This window comes from Ursus americanus, chromosome 3 (assembly GCF_024610735.1).
Source record: "Ursus americanus isolate L20-20 chromosome 3, mUrsAme1.1.p, whole genome shotgun sequence".
NCBI lineage: Eukaryota > Metazoa > Chordata > Mammalia > Carnivora > Ursidae > Ursus > Ursus americanus.
Window position 1 is genome coordinate 97,137,315 of NC_142129.1, and position 15,568 is coordinate 97,152,882.

General features: G+C 45.8%; 1 protein-coding gene across 2 annotated transcripts in view; it reads left to right on the forward strand.

Annotated features, from left to right (window-relative positions):
* The window catches only part of VWC2 (von Willebrand factor C domain containing 2), a 147,754-nt gene that overhangs the window by 65,300 nt on the left and 66,886 nt on the right, over positions 1-15,568 (forward strand). The window lies entirely within an intron of this gene.

Consider the following 15,568-nt stretch of genomic DNA (forward strand, 5'->3'; position numbering starts at 1 on the left):
GACAAGGCAAGAAACAACAATTATTGGAGAGGATGTGGAGAAAGGGGATCCCTCCTACATTGTTGGTGGGAATGCAAGTTGGTACAGCCACTCTGGAAAACAGTGTGGAGGTCCCTTAAAAAGTTAAAAATTGAGCTACCTTATGACCCAGCCATTGCACTACTGGGTATTTACCCCAAAGATAGAGACGTAGTTAAGAGAAGGACCATATGTGCCCGAATGTTCATAGCAGCATTGTCCACAATAGCTAAATTGTGGAAGGAACCGAGATGCCCTTTTACAGATGAATGCATTAAGAAGTTGTGGTCCATATATACAATGGAATATTACTCAGCTATCAAAAAGAACGATTTCTCAACATTTGCTGCAACATGGACGGCACTGGAGGAGATAATGCTAAGTGAAATAAGTCAGCAGAGAAAGACAATTATCATATGATTTCTCTCATCTATGGAACATAAGAACTAGGAAGATCGGTAGGGGAAGAAAGGGGTAAAGAAAGGGGGGTAATCAGAAGGGGGAATGAAGCATGAGAGACTATGGACTCTGGGAAACAAACTGAGGGCTTCAGAGGGGAGGGGGGTGGGGGATTGGGATAGACCGGTGATGGTTAGTAAGGAGGGCACGTATTGCATGGTGCACTGGGTGTTATACACAATTAATCAATCATTGAACTTTACATCGGAAACCAGGGATGTACTGTATGGTGACTAACATAATATAATAAAAGCATTAAAAAAAATAAAGATGAAGAAATTGAATCTTAAAAATACTGGAATCAGTAATTTAGTTTTTAAAAATCTCATAAATGATAGGCCCAGATTGTTTGCTATTCTGTGGTCTACAGACTTTCAAGAGACAGGTAACCCTTGTGCTTCTATAGTGTGTTATTGAACAAAGGATGTGGAAGTCACTCAGAGAAAGTCACTCTTCATGAGGCAGAAAACATTCCTTGGAGAAGGTAGTGTCTGTAACCTAGTCTCACAAGCACAGATAAAACAATTACTACATAAAATATCATCAAAACATATCCATCAAAGTGACAGGAAAACCCCTTGATGATCAAGTAGCAGTTCTCCATGAATTCAGAGACAGCAAAGATAAGAAAAGCAGTTGAGATCATCAGTCCTGTTAGGGGATTAAATGTGCGATTCCTTTTGCAGGCTTAAAAGAAGTATCTGAAAACACTCGGGTCCTAATCATCACCAAAAAATAAAAACCACCATAAGTACGGAATGAAAGGGAGGTTTGAAATCTGTTACAGTATGCAAACAAGACAAAGACCGTAAGCAAATATATTTAAAGGTGAAACACGTTAAGTGTTCTCTTCAAGAAAAAGGAAAGACTACCAGTTCTCATTTTTTTATTCAACATTTTATTGGAAATCCTCAGAAATACAATGAAACATGTGGAAGACCATATGGGAATAAGAATTGGAAGAGGGCAAGGCAGTGTTGTAAGGGCACTGATGTAAGTCGGCTCCGAGCTGAGTTGCTGGCGACTACACCATGGGGAGTCGTCACACAGAGAAGACTTCATTTGCAGCAAATAAGGAGAACACGGGGAATAACTTCCAAACCCCTGGCTCCCCAAGTAGGGGTGAGTGGGTTCCTTTTATTTAAGGTCAAGATGATTGAACACTCAGAAAAGGGAGTTTTGTCACATGTAAAGGTGGGCGTAAGATTGCACAGGCTTACTTAGAACACATGCTTGTAGGTGTATCGTGTGTCATCCTCGTGAGGCTTGTGGTCTTCCTAGGGTGGAGACTTCCACCCTAAAATGACGCTGAGCTCAGGCTGGCTTGGGCTGCCTTAGGTAGGCTAGTTCTTGGGAGTCTAGGGCTATTCTGTGGTCTAAAACCGTGAGGGTTAGGAATGCAGGACCTTGCTTGCTCATGGGCTGGAACCATATCAGTGGACCTTGAGTCCAGGCTTCTGTAGAGACAGTAAGGTTTCAATTCTATTCACAGAAGACAAAATGTAGAAAATCCAAAGAATCTAGAGATAAGCCATCAGAGCTAGTGATTGTCGATACAAAGAGAGAGAGAGAGAGAGAAGAGGAAAAAAAAAATCAGTGATTTTCCTATGCACCAAAAACAACTAATTAGAAAGTGTGATAAGTGGGTTATTGATTGATCGAGTGTCACTGGAAGGACATATACAAACTATCGTCATTGGCTCTCTGGCTTATTAATACTTTTCATTTCCTTCATGACACATTTTTTTTTTCTAGCTTGTTATAATGACCATCAGACGAAAGAAAGAATTGAAGCCTTTACCATGATGTAGGTTCCTTATACGAAACAATTGAGGAGAAATTCAGTTGTTTTAGATGAAAATACAGCTCCCTGGCTTTCCATTCCTGGATGTTGCATGATAAGTAGCAGATAGTAATGAACAGAAGCTGGAGGACGAGGCTTCGTTAAGTGACTTGCTTCCATTCTGGGTTTAACCGAAGACCGTGTGGCTATTCCCAGGTTAATCCAATACAGGAATCAAGCCGTCAGTTCAATTTGGAGACAATATTTTAGCCAGATCACTCATGAGGTGTACTGGTAGGTATAAAACAAATTGGTAACAATGCTTGAGTTAAAATAAATTAAGAGATACATGAGTAGGCTGATGACTTTCATTAATATTTTTACTATTAAAGTAACGTTTTGGTCTTTAGCTTTTATTCCAACCTCATTTGAAATCTGTACTTAAGCATGCACACGTTTTGTAAAAATATTTCTTGGGGTCTGGCAAAAATATTTCAGAATTTTGAGATGCAAAACAATATCTGTGCACTCAAAAAGAAACCAGAATGTTGTTTAGTTGTAGATTATATCTATATCATATATTCTCAGAGAGAAGTTAGGTCAGTGGTGCACACTGCCCTTGAACAGAATTTCAAAAGACACAAAGATGTGTGCACAATTAATTGCTAGAGAATATAATAAGTAATTACTCATAGTTTGAGTCTTTGAAGTTTAAATTTCTTGGTTTGTGTGACATTAAAAATTGGCTTTTCAGATATTATGTGGCAACTATTGAAGTGATTTGAGAAACTTCGGGAAAATGACCCAGTTCTTTTCAAACATTTTTATTAAACATATTCCATAGAGATGTGAGGATTTTAAATTAAGAATTGCAACTGTGATATTCAGTGAGGGAATATTTAAATAACCGGGGCTCTGTGAAACTCAGTGGACCATGCAAACGTTTTTCATACTGCCTTGTGTAATCAAACTTAATTAAATTCAGACATTCTTAGAATAATTGCCGAAAATTGTGTCTATCTTTTGCAAACACTGGTATTCGGTGTGAGGAAATCAATAACAACAAGTGACACGGATTATGTGCTTTGCTGTGTCAGGTGAGAGCCCGGGTGGAGGACATTTGGGTCCCCTCTCCTTGGCTACAGATGAAGATCCTTCATGCTACACATTGCCCGGGAGTCCTGAAGCCTGGATGGGGGCATGGGCGTGGAAAAGCTCTGAACGTAGCTCCAGTGCACCTGCTCAGAACAAGACCCTCACTGGACACCCAACATCAGGGCAATCCCCGGCATCTGGAGAGACACGTTGAAACTCACAGTTGGGAAATGTACACAGGGGAAAAAAAAAAAAAAAGGAGCTTTGTCCTCTACACCCCACCTCATTTCAGAAAGGATTTGCAATGATATCTCAATAAAACTGGAAAAAAAGGAAAGTCTTGACAACATGCAGAAAAGATTTGAAATTTAAGAAGTGATGCAATCTAGGAGGAAAAAGAAAAAAAACATCAATCTAAGAGCAAGGCTATGACCCCAAATGCTTTCCAAAGGTCCCTTGCACTTATTAGAGAGGAGATACAAATTTTGTTTTGCATTTTCCAGTACCCAAGGGGGGAGAAATCTAATCCATTACATGATGTGTGGTGCTTGTAAGACAAACTATGTTGCTCAGGGGAGCCTAGTTCTTTATTTTTTTGAGAACTCAGAGAAAAATTCCCGTTAGTCTTTATGATACAATAAAAAAATAATAAAAAACATCTTTGAAATCCTTACAGAAAATGCAAGCATAAAGTTCAAGAATCTGCTTATAACCTTCTGTGTACGCAGTGGGTCAGGACCAAGCACTGCTCAGTGGAAGCAAATCAGAGATAAGTCTGAGCTCTCCAGCGCAGACAAAGAAGCTTCAAATGGTCTGGGTAATCCAAGTATTAAAGGTACACACGCTGTGGGGTTGCAGAGCTGTCCAGAAGGTTCTGTTCCATATCCTTCTCTCATGCATGAGCCTCTGATAAGAACCAGGAGGTAGAGTCAGGGCTTATCATCTTTGGTAAGTAAGTGCTGGGAGTCCATAACCAGGAAAGGTGACAGGCTGTGTGAGTGTGACACATTTCTCATCAGAGACTCTTGAATGATATTGGGTGAAAGGCTTACAGTGTGATTTATCTATAATCTCTTATTTAAATCATGTCTTTTTCTGCAGACCTGCCCTCTGTTTCATTTCCTAGGATAACGGGTTGGAGCTTTGAGGGGGCATCTGGCTGGTGGCAGAGCCAAGCGAGCCAAGCCAGGACAGAACGGAAGCAGACTCTTGTCTCTTTGCATCTTGTCTGAAGGGAAGTGCAGCCCAAGGGCAGGTGCTAAGGATGCAGTCGATGCTCACAGCTGGATTCCCTCCAGGGGCTGGAGGAGGGAGGGGCCATGTCAACCGGGCTCCAGGGTGTTCTGTCCTGGAAATTGTGTGTGGTTGTATACTGCTCTTGGAGTAGACGGTCCCATGTGCAAGAAACGTTGGGAGGGAGGGATGGACTAACATCCCGGTAGTTACCACAGTCATAATAATAACTGAAGTTATTTTTCAAGACCTACTAGCTTGCAGGATTTTCTGGGAGTGTTTATTTTATACCATATCCCTGAAGCCTCATGGTGACTCTACAAAAGAAATGTACTGTCTATTTTATAAACCAAGAAATGAGGCTTAGAGGTGTGTACAGGGGCCCAGCATCACAGAACTATGAAGAGCTTCTCCAGACTGGATTATGTCCTTTCACAATTCATGAGTTGAAGTCCTGACCCCCAATTGTAGATAGGGGGTCGGGACTATTTGGAGATAGGGTCTGAAATAGGTCGTGAAGATGGGGCCCTCATCTGATAGGGCTGGTGTCTATGAGAAGAGGAAGAGATGCCAGAGCGCTCTCTCCATGCGCAGACACAGCCAGAGGGTGGCTGTCCACAAGCCAGGAAGAGGGCTCTCCCCAGCACTAGGCCCTAGCACCTTGATCCTGGATGTGCTACCCTTCTGAACTTTGAGAAATACATTTCCATTTTTTAACCCCACCCCCACCCCCGTCTGTGATATTCTGTTAGGTCAGCCTGCACTGCGTAACACCAGATCAAAGGCAGGGTTTGAATTCGAACTCTGTGTCCCCCGAAGTCTTTAACCCTGAGACCTCACAGGCAATGGTGATGACACCAGAAGCAACGTCGTCTCATGCTCTGGCACACATGCGCTAAGGACACTGGAACTGCCAGGGAATCAAGGCTTTGCTAGTTAAGAAATGTCTGGAAGCCCATTTCGCAGTTTTGGGACTGAAATGCAGAGAAAGCAGTGTACCAGTTGGCAGCTTGCACCTAGATATGATCTGGGGAGGAAAGCACTTTTGATAAGGGCAGAGCTATCCCATGGAAATGGGGGTGTGCTTTTCTTCAGCCAAGCCAGAGGTCCCTTGGGTGGTGCCCGTGCTTGCAAGGTCCAGGACGACACATGCTGGGTCAGTGCACGTGGCAGCTCGGGGGTAGCTGGAAATGTCCTGAGATGAAAGAGCTGCCTAAAGACGTGGGCTCACTTGACTATGGAGGGCCTTCTGACCACATCTCACATTTAACTCTGTGGTTTGAACCCTGTGTTTCTCATTGTGAGATCTTGTGTCTCTAGAACCTCAAGTTACAGACACTCAAAGCAGGTGTATTGTTTTCTGAACTAAGTGTCTGTCATTGTCTTCCCACATGAATGATTCTAAGGGCCATATCGTGTCTTCCTAAGGTTAAGGCCATGATGAGACCCCAGGGAGTAGGGTGTAATGTCTCTTTCCCAGAGGTGGATGCTGGGACACTTCTCTCTCACTGTGGGGACCACTTAGCCCCACATGGCCAACTAAGCATTCTGCACAGAAACCCACTCGCTCCCTCCTCTCACACTGACTCCTCGTGAGGGAGGCTACCCTGGGAAACCCACTGTTCTTTGGTTAGCAGTAGAGTGAACCTTGGAAATTATTTCTTAACACGGCTCATAGATGAATAAATGTTTCTTTGGATACTAAATGCAAACTATTAGAATCACCACTATGGTCTAGAGCTGTGAAGAACATGAGGTGGGGGGTGGTCTCTCCAGACTGAGTATAAAATATTCTAATAGTCCTGTGGAATATACACCACAGCATTGAAGTTATGGTCGTTGACGGGGCATCTGAGTGCCTCAGCCAGTTAAGCATCTGCCTTTGGCTCAGGTCATGATTCCGGGGTCCTGGGATCAAATCCCACAACAGGTTCCCTACTCAGCATGGAGTCTGCTTCTCTCTCTCTCCTCCATGTCTCTCTCTTGCTTGTGCTCTCTCTCTTTCACTTCCACTCTTTGAAATAAATAAATTAAATCTTTGAAGTTATGGTCATTGTGAAGCAGCTGCTCGGGGGGGCCGTCATACCTTATCAGTGCCTGGTTCTGCATCCACCCATTTGTTGGGCATATGAGCTGCTGTTGCTTGGCAACTCCCAGCTTCATGGGGAGCCGCTGAGTAAAACTTAGTGAAACTCCAGCGCAGTGTGATAACATTCGGTGGTGGGAGTGGGTGCTTTGGGTCACTAAGTATAATCAGTGTTAGGTTCCCAAATAAGCAAATGTTTTTGGAAAATCCTTTGCTCTTATTTATTTTGAGAATAGAAGGGGTACGGTAAAATTATTATTTTTTCTTCCCAAATATCTAAGACCCTTACTTCAATACAGCATCAGGAGCTTTATGCATCATAAGCTGCCTATTCACGGTTTTATTTTTATGGATCAGGCATTCAGGAGAATTCTCATGAGTACCCACTGCAGCTTCAGGTTCACAATGAGCCAAGACCCTCTTATATTTGGTTTGTTTCTCGCCGCCATCTCTCTAACCCCTGAGGCAATGTGTGGCCGCTGCATGGGGGCAGGTCAGCTCCACCACTAGCCAGTGAGGCTTCACTAGAGGGGCAGGGGGAGGGCAGACTGGAAAGGAACTAGGAGAAGAAGTAGAAGGAACACTTTCTTCTTGATTGGATTCCCCCCCACAGGAGACGAAGTAGAAATACTTGGTCTTATTTGAGTGCACGGAGGAGTGCGGTTTGGGATTTTTTTCTGTCTGATGAGACATAATATGTGTGGGAGTGAAATTGTCTGTTCTGGTCTAGGAGGAATTCCAGAGAAAGCGGTCTTTATGGGCCAGGATCACAAAGGGACCCTGGAGGCAAGGAAGGGGACCCTGACAGTTCCCTGTGGACACAGAAAAACATACCTGAGGCTTATGGCCCTTTATGAGAACGAGCATTTTGTTGAGGAAGCCTAAGACATTGCACATTACATTTCTTGCAAGGAAAAGAATCAAGCAAAAGCAGTAAGCAGGACTGTCAGCTCAAAGTACCGCAGGCAAGCAGAAATAAAAGATTGGAGTGAAGAAAGGAAATTAAATGTGTTGGTGGATTTAAGTGAGGGATTCACCACTTAAATGTGGATATAAAAGTTTCGCCTAAATGCAACGAAACAAGTGTCTTTTGTTCTGGAGTTTCACGCCTCAGAGGTTCAATTTGGTAATGCATATTGGAAATCTCTAAGAATCGGTATAGAAAATTTCCTGAAATAATTTGGACATGGAGGCTTTTCCGACCCACCTTCTAGCAGGGGAGATGTTCTGTGGGATGCATGTGAGAGGCCCTGTGGTATGAATTTACTTAGCTTGGCTCACTTTTATTCTAATCTTTTATCCCACTCAATGTCCTTGTCCACACGTCTTATAATGTGTCATAATTCATGGAGACATTTTGCACAGAGCCTATTTCTGTGGGAAATCAGTGCTTGCCTCTCCACATTTCTTAGCACCAGAATCTGTCTGGTCTTCACCCCTTAGTGATCATCAAGACAAGTGCAACGTTGTGCTTGATAGAAAATAAGCCACTTTTAAGAAGAGAACCTTTTAAAGTCAACTCTTTTAGGTGATGTTGTTAGCATCATAGAAATATTCAGGAAGTACACGCTTAATTTTCATTCACTATGCATGAATAAATGATGGCTATTTTGACACCATAGCTTGTATGAGAATATTATTCAGGAAATAAAAAATATTTAAAACTCTATTACCCATCCACTTTAACTTAGAATAGAAAAAAAAAACATGCCACGACTTATTTTTATTTTATTTTACTTTACTTTTATTTTATTTAACTTCAATTAATTTTACTTTACTTTAATTTTATTTTATTTTTAAGTGGATGCCTGTTAGATATGATAGTTTAGACAAATCAGAATGGGAGAACATAAAAACTCAGAGATAACATGAGCACAAAGCATGAGTCGGTACTAATGTTGGGAAGCTCCGCCCCAGAAATACTCAATGATGTGAAATGAACCCACACCCTTGTCTATAGGATTCTTACAGATATAGATCACCCGAACCTGTGTTAGTGAGCTTAATAAAGAAGTTCTTGTCAGAATAGTCTATGTATTTGCATACTGATTAACAGTTATTGACGTTATTGAAAATAAATTTGGGAGATAATGTAATAAGTTGTGCAAATCGAAAGTGAGTGATTGTCATGGAGATGTTGAGAGAGAAGAAAATCTCGGTGTGAATTTGGTCATGTTTCCACCAGAGCGTGGAGGCCAGTGGGACCCTGTAGGAAAGATTCGTGTTTCCCCATGCTTAATAATGGACATTAGATATCCCCATGAGATTATCCATACGCTTTTGCTTTAAAATGTCTTGATTCCTAGAACCAATGAGCAGTGGCAAATATGGGAATTCCAGTACTTGGCCATACTAGTGTAAATCCAGAGTAAAATTCTGCTTTCAACTTCATTTTCTTATGGATGAGCCACTTTTCTTGGCACCGGATAACTCCAGGCCCTAAGGGGTCTCAGGCTGCAGATGAGGAATCATCAGACCCATGGCTTTGCTGAGTGAAGAAGGGACGTGGCTCCGTGAGGCCCATCGGCTGACCAGGTGCACATTTTTGGAGATACTGGTTCTTTTTTTTTTTTTTTAAGATTTTATTTATTTATTCTACAGAGATAGAGACAGCCAGCGAGAGAGAGAACACAAGCAGGGGGAGTGGGAGAGGAAGAAGCAGGCTCATAGCGGAGGAGCCTGATGTGGGGCTAGATCCCATAACGCCGGGATCACGCCCTGAGCCGAAGGCAGACGCTTAACCGCTGTGCTACCGAGGCACCCCGGAGATACTGGTTCTAACTCAGCAGAGCAGGGGCCGTCAGCCTGATCAGCTCCGTCAGCAGGGGTGCAGCCTAACCTGCTGACCCAGGAGCATTCTCCTACTTCCCTAAAGTAGCTACTTGAGTTAAAAAAAAATGTGTTAAGAATCATCCTTCGGTGAGTGATTTCAAGAGGTACAGAAAAGGATTTTCATTCCAAGCGCCTACACTTCACCTCTGCTGTTGTTCGCTGTTCCACGGTTCCCAGAGAAGCGGCAGCCGTGGGCTGAGGAGACTCGTCATGGGGGTGGCTCCTGCACCCACAGTGAGGAAAGGTCTGGAACCAGGACCGTGTGTTGCATAGGACAGTGCATCTGTGGGTTCTGTCGGCATCCTCGGCCCTCAGGACCAGTAGCCCTTGCAGACAGGGTGACGGTGTCAAACAAGGAGACACTTGTTTTGGGAAGCCACCTCAGATGCCTTTTGGAAAGGGGAGTGACAGATAACTCCATAGAGTCCAGCCGTGTTTTATAATGAATGTGCCAAGAAAGTGCTCAGACCAAAATATCCACGGGGATGGGTTTCAGAGACACAGTAGTGAAAAATCCTCACCGGTCAATACATAATGAGAGAAACTGTATGAGCGTGCATACGCACACACACTCACACACACACACTCTCACACACACACCCTCCCTCCCCTCCAGATGCCTCCGTGTACTACTCCAACAGGACAAACTTCTAGAACTGTGGCTACAACTGGCCACAGAGGAGGAGAGAGCCGACTCTGTTTTGTACCAGGAAGTGCTCTTGGGTTTCATGGTGTTAAAATGTCAACATTTTCTACTAGAAATTATAATTTGTCTCTAAAGTACCACAGAGGATTGTAGTCTTGATAGGGATTTCTGGTTTTGAAGACTGACCAATGTCCCTGGCCCCAAAGATTCTGTCTTGTGTTAGCATCTGACTGGTTTCACACAGATGGATGGCCTGCCTCTCTCCTGTGTTCTCTCTCCCTGGCTCTCACTGTTTATGCTTCATTGTTTTTTTTTTAAAAAAAATTATTCATTCGTTTGAGAGAGAGAGCAAGTGGGGAAAGGAGCAGAGGGAGAGAGAGAATCTCAAGCAGACTCCATGTTGAGCGCGGAGCCTGACTCAGGGCTTGATCCCATGACTCTGAGATCGTGACCTGAGCCAAAATCAAGAGTCGGACGTTCAACCAACTAAGCCACCCAGGTGCCCTGCTTTAGTCTTTTTTATAGTGACACTACTAAATGTCAAGGGTAACTCTCTTACTAGTGTTTGGATGGTTATAATCACGAATGTTATTATTGAAATTATTGATTGTATATGAAAATGTGCATTTCCTTAGAAACTGTAGACCAGTAAGCACCTGGATGGAGTCGTAGACATCATGCAGCTAATCACCACCCTTTACAAAAGAGGAAACTGAGGCCCAGAGCTGGGGAGGAGTGACTTGAGTAGGTACTGTGGCTGCTATGTGTCAGACCCAGTGACCCCCCAAAACCAGAGGGTCTCAACCAAAGGCCAGACCCCTTCAGTGCTTCTACACCCTCTCTTTATTTGGGGGATTTGTGTTTGCTACTATTTCATGGCCGATTGGTAAGGATATATTATATTCCTTAATGGTCATATCATTACTTGAGTCCTGTAGTCCACACACTGTCCAGAAGTGTTTCTAGGACAGGGTTTAGAAATGTGTCTTGAGTCAGCCAGCGCCATTGGAGTGAAGCTCGCAGGCCTGACAGCTGGGGCTCACCTGTAGTGTGAAAATGGGGAGCCTCACGTTGGAACAAGACTTCCCAAACATACCAGTGGGGGTTGTAAATGGCTTGCAAGGCAGAGAGGTTCAGTTCATGCCTTCAAAGGACTCTTGCTCGGTCATCATCCAGACTGATGTGGACGTGCCCCACACCCACAAGGCTTCGCTCCAAGTGTGAGGACGCTGGCTGCACTCATACCACAGAGGAGCACCATGGACTCTTCCTCCTCGGCCCCTCTCCCCAACAACACGACCCTGGTTCCGTTTCTGCTCCCCTGCTCCCTGCATTCACTCATTGCCATCCAGCTGGCTCCACGACCCAGCCCAGAAACCCTTGTCATCAAATCAGCCCTACGTGTACCCCTCTTACCTCCTCCCATCCCCAATGTCCTTCCTTTCTTCTCCATTCTCTGGGATCCCTCCAGGCTGACCTCCCACCCCCGCTTTCCTTTCACCCACCATGTAGTGTTTAAGATAAAAATAATCTCACATCACTACCCAGTGCGTGTCCTTCCCTGACGTCCCAAGGCATCAGACGTAACATCACTCATGCCAGCTTCTCACTCAAACACTTCTACCATCGCCCTAGCCTGGCTGCTCCCCAGGGGGTACGCTGCACCCCAGGCCTGCAGGCCATCCAAGAGGTCTGCAGAGGGGCTTACCTTCTCCCTCCCCTCGGCCTCTGCACCTGCTCTCCCCATGCTGGCTTCGCCCTTGCTACCTTCCTGATTTGGCCATGACCCCGCAGGACTCAGCTCAAGCAGCTTCTCTTTAGAAAGCTCCACGTCTCTTAGACTCTCTGCTTTTATCCTAAAGGCACTGTTATCAGCATCGCCTTACAACCATAATTTATTTTAATATTTTAATATTCTATTCCCTGCGTTCAGCCGTAACACCACACAGACTTTTTCATCCTTGTATCCACAGGGCCTAAAGAGTTGCTAACACTTTGGTCCCCCACTACGTATTCTTTGAATTAATTCATCATCTCACAACAGAGAAATGCACACGTTTTCCCTTCTTGCGTGTTGACGCATATGTAAATTTCCCCAGCATCATCTGACAGGCAGGAAAGCACGCTCGCTAATCACCCTGACACCTTGGCAGTTTCTCCTGGATGCGGTAAAATATTATGATACAAATATCTGATTGTTTTTCTTTGAAAGAATAATTAGCAGTTTGACAGACGGCACATGTGAATTATTCAGTGTGAGGCTGTGAATTTTCTACATGCAGAGTTTCACTGTAGCTCGCCGTGAGCAGAAGGTCTGTGTTACAGACTGTGGATGTCTTTGAAAACGTTGGCTTCTTATTTGCAAAGTGTTTTAAAAGAACAGCAAGCTACAGGGACGGTTTCGTGATAAGAAGAGATGAATTTTAAAAGGGCCTCTCCCAGGCTGTAAGAATCTTCCATGGTATGTGGTTTTAAGAAGTGAAAGGGGAGAGCATTTTATAATGACTGAGTCCGGGGATATATTCCTTATCGGACCAGGATGGGGCATGTGACCTCTGACAAATTATATATTCTCGGTTATCCTCGTTGTTCATTTTTAACCTGGGGTGCTCATGGAACCCGTGTGGCAGGATTGTTGTGAGGGTCCAACAGCACTGTGTGGGGGTCTAAGCACAGAACCAGCAGTGGTCCCTGTGTATGATCCCCCTGATGTCTCTGTGACCCTCCTGGGGGCATGCGCTTTATGGGGTACATTTTGTGATGATTACGGGTGGCAAGCCAACACATGAGGAGATGAATGTCCTTAGAAGAGGGGTGCACCAGCCACAGGGGTCAGAAAAGGGGTCACATGGGGAAGCACCGGGGTCAGGCGGGAGGCCGAGGGAGAGGGAGACACGTGCGCCGGACCGTTCCTGTGGTCTCCATGGGAAGGGAGCAGGTGAGCAGGCTGAGGGTTGTGAATAATTCCATGAGCTCCGGGCGTCGGGGCTGCCCCTCATGCCGGGTCCCTGGCTCTACAGTGATGAGGGTGGGACATAAGGGCCCTGAGTGTGAGAGCCCCTGTAAAGGAAGGGTTGGGTATGGTTCGGGATCTGTTGTGCTTCCGGAAAGCACTCCCCGGGAGCTGTTTGCTACCTCTGGGTAGCTGAGCGGCCCTGGAAAGGGAGGTCTCTCCAAGTCCCAGGGCCCCTGATGACCAAGCTGCAGAACCTGGGAAATAGACCATGCTGATGCCGCATGGCACGGCCCAGGGAAGCTGTGTGCGTCCTGTGAGTGCCCAGCCGCCCCCCAGGGTCCCGCCCTGCTGCTCGCCCCAGCTCAGGGTCTCCGCCACCCCCTGGCCTCAGGCATCAGGATCTGCTCCCAGTGGCCTGGCCCCCTCCTGCTGCTTGTGCGTAGCTTGGCTGAACAGAGGAAGCAGGAGACATTCTCCCCCCCGCCCCGTGGGAGCTGGGGCAGGGGCTCCAAATAAGCCGCCTCTGGCTGTTTCCAGACCGCCCCTCTAGCTGCTGGCAGGAGCTATCACTTGCATTTCCCACTTGTGAAATCTTGCCAGAAACTGTACATCTATAAACCATTGACTGTCCGTGCCTGCTTCCCCAGATCCCATATGTTCAAAATCTCCCAAGCAAACTTGTTTTTATGTTTCGTATAAAGAATTTTTCTCACATGTTGATGACACGGAAGGACATTTTAGTAACTAGTCTCTGGTCCTTAAATGATTTTTTTAAAGATTGATTGATTGATTGATTGATTTGAGGTTGGCGAGGGACAGAGGGAAAGAGAGAGAAACTCCAAGCCGATCTGCACTAGCGTGGAGTCTGACATGGCTCTGGATCTCACAACCCTGAGATCAGGACCTGAGCCAAAACCAAGAGTCCAACACTTAACCCATGGCGCCGTCCAGGCACCCCCTTAATTATTTTCTGTTCCACAAATCAAATGCATTTTAAAAGTATAATCAATGCAATGAGTATATTGTGTCTAGATCGGTAAACCAGAAAGGAATCTAGGCAACAAGTACCACTAAGAATATTTCTGGAGTTTTCTTAAGGCTCGGTATCTGTGATGCATGACGATCTTACAAGGAGCATACAAGTGTGTTGGTAATTGGCAAGTGCGTTTTTGTTACATTTGATCCTTGAAGTAGCCAGTAGTTTCACGGCTCCCGGAGCATTGCTTTGTCTGTATGTGGCAGACGCTGGGAGCTGCAGCTTTGTGGTTTCTTGTCCTGCTGCAATACATGTCCCCTTCTGGGACTTTCCCCCTGAGGCCCCACTGGCTCCCGGTCTGCAGCCCGAAGAAGGACTCACAGGGTTTCCACCATGCCAGCAGAGCTCAGTGTGCCGTCCACCCCACTGGGGGAGAAACGGACACGATTGCCAGGTGCTTGGTACGTGAAATTTGGTCTTTGACAAATTGTCCTTTAGCTGAGAAAGGCATCCTCCCTGCTCTTCATCCTGCTCAGAAATCATTTGTCAGGTCATGCGGGCGAGGGGAGCACTGGGGTAAAGTGGCCAAGGACGGAGCTATATGTGTTGCCCCGGAAGGCTCTGGAAGCAGGGCTGGGGGAGGGCTCCTGCTCGTGGGGCTCAAACCATCTCTATGAAACACACGGGGTCCGCAGCCCACAGGCACATGTGCTCCTGCTACGCAGGGCATCAGGCCAGGTGTCAGCACTTCCAAATGCACACCCTGTCTCCGGCCTGCCTTCCTACCGAGCTGGGGCTCAGTCTAGAACAGTAACTGTCAGGGTCTGATGTGCACTCTCCCCCTTCGGTTATCTCGGGAGGATTGCAGATGTCAGCCTGACCCAGGACCATGGGCAGCTGCCCTGTCTGCATGTCTGGCTGGCTTGCTGTGGCTCTTGCCCTCCTCGTGCCTCGGGCTGGAGAGCGGCTGGTGTTCTGACCCAGGAAGGCACTGGAGGCCCGAATGGTGGGACTGAGTGTTCGGGAAGACAGAGCGCATATCACAATACAGTACTCAGGAAGACTAAGGATAGAACCATAGCACAGTGCACAGGAAGTCTGAGCACAGTCCCACAGACTCGTACACAAAACAACTGAGCACAGTACCACAACACATTGCATAGGAGGACCGAGCACCATCATGCAGCACAGTAGGTAGGAGGACTGAGCACAGTACCACAGAACAGTACAAAGGAAGACCAAGCACAGAAGGGTAGCATATTGCATGGGAGGACTAAGCACAGTACCATAGCACAGTAGGTAGGAGGACTGAGCACAGTACTACAGCACATTGCATAGGAGGTCTGCACATGGTCATGTAGCACAGTAGGTAGGAGGACTGAGCACAGTACCACAGAACAGTACACAGGAAGATTGAGCACAGGACCATAGCACAGAGTGTAGGACTGAGCACAGTATTATAGCACAGTAGTTAGGAGGACTGA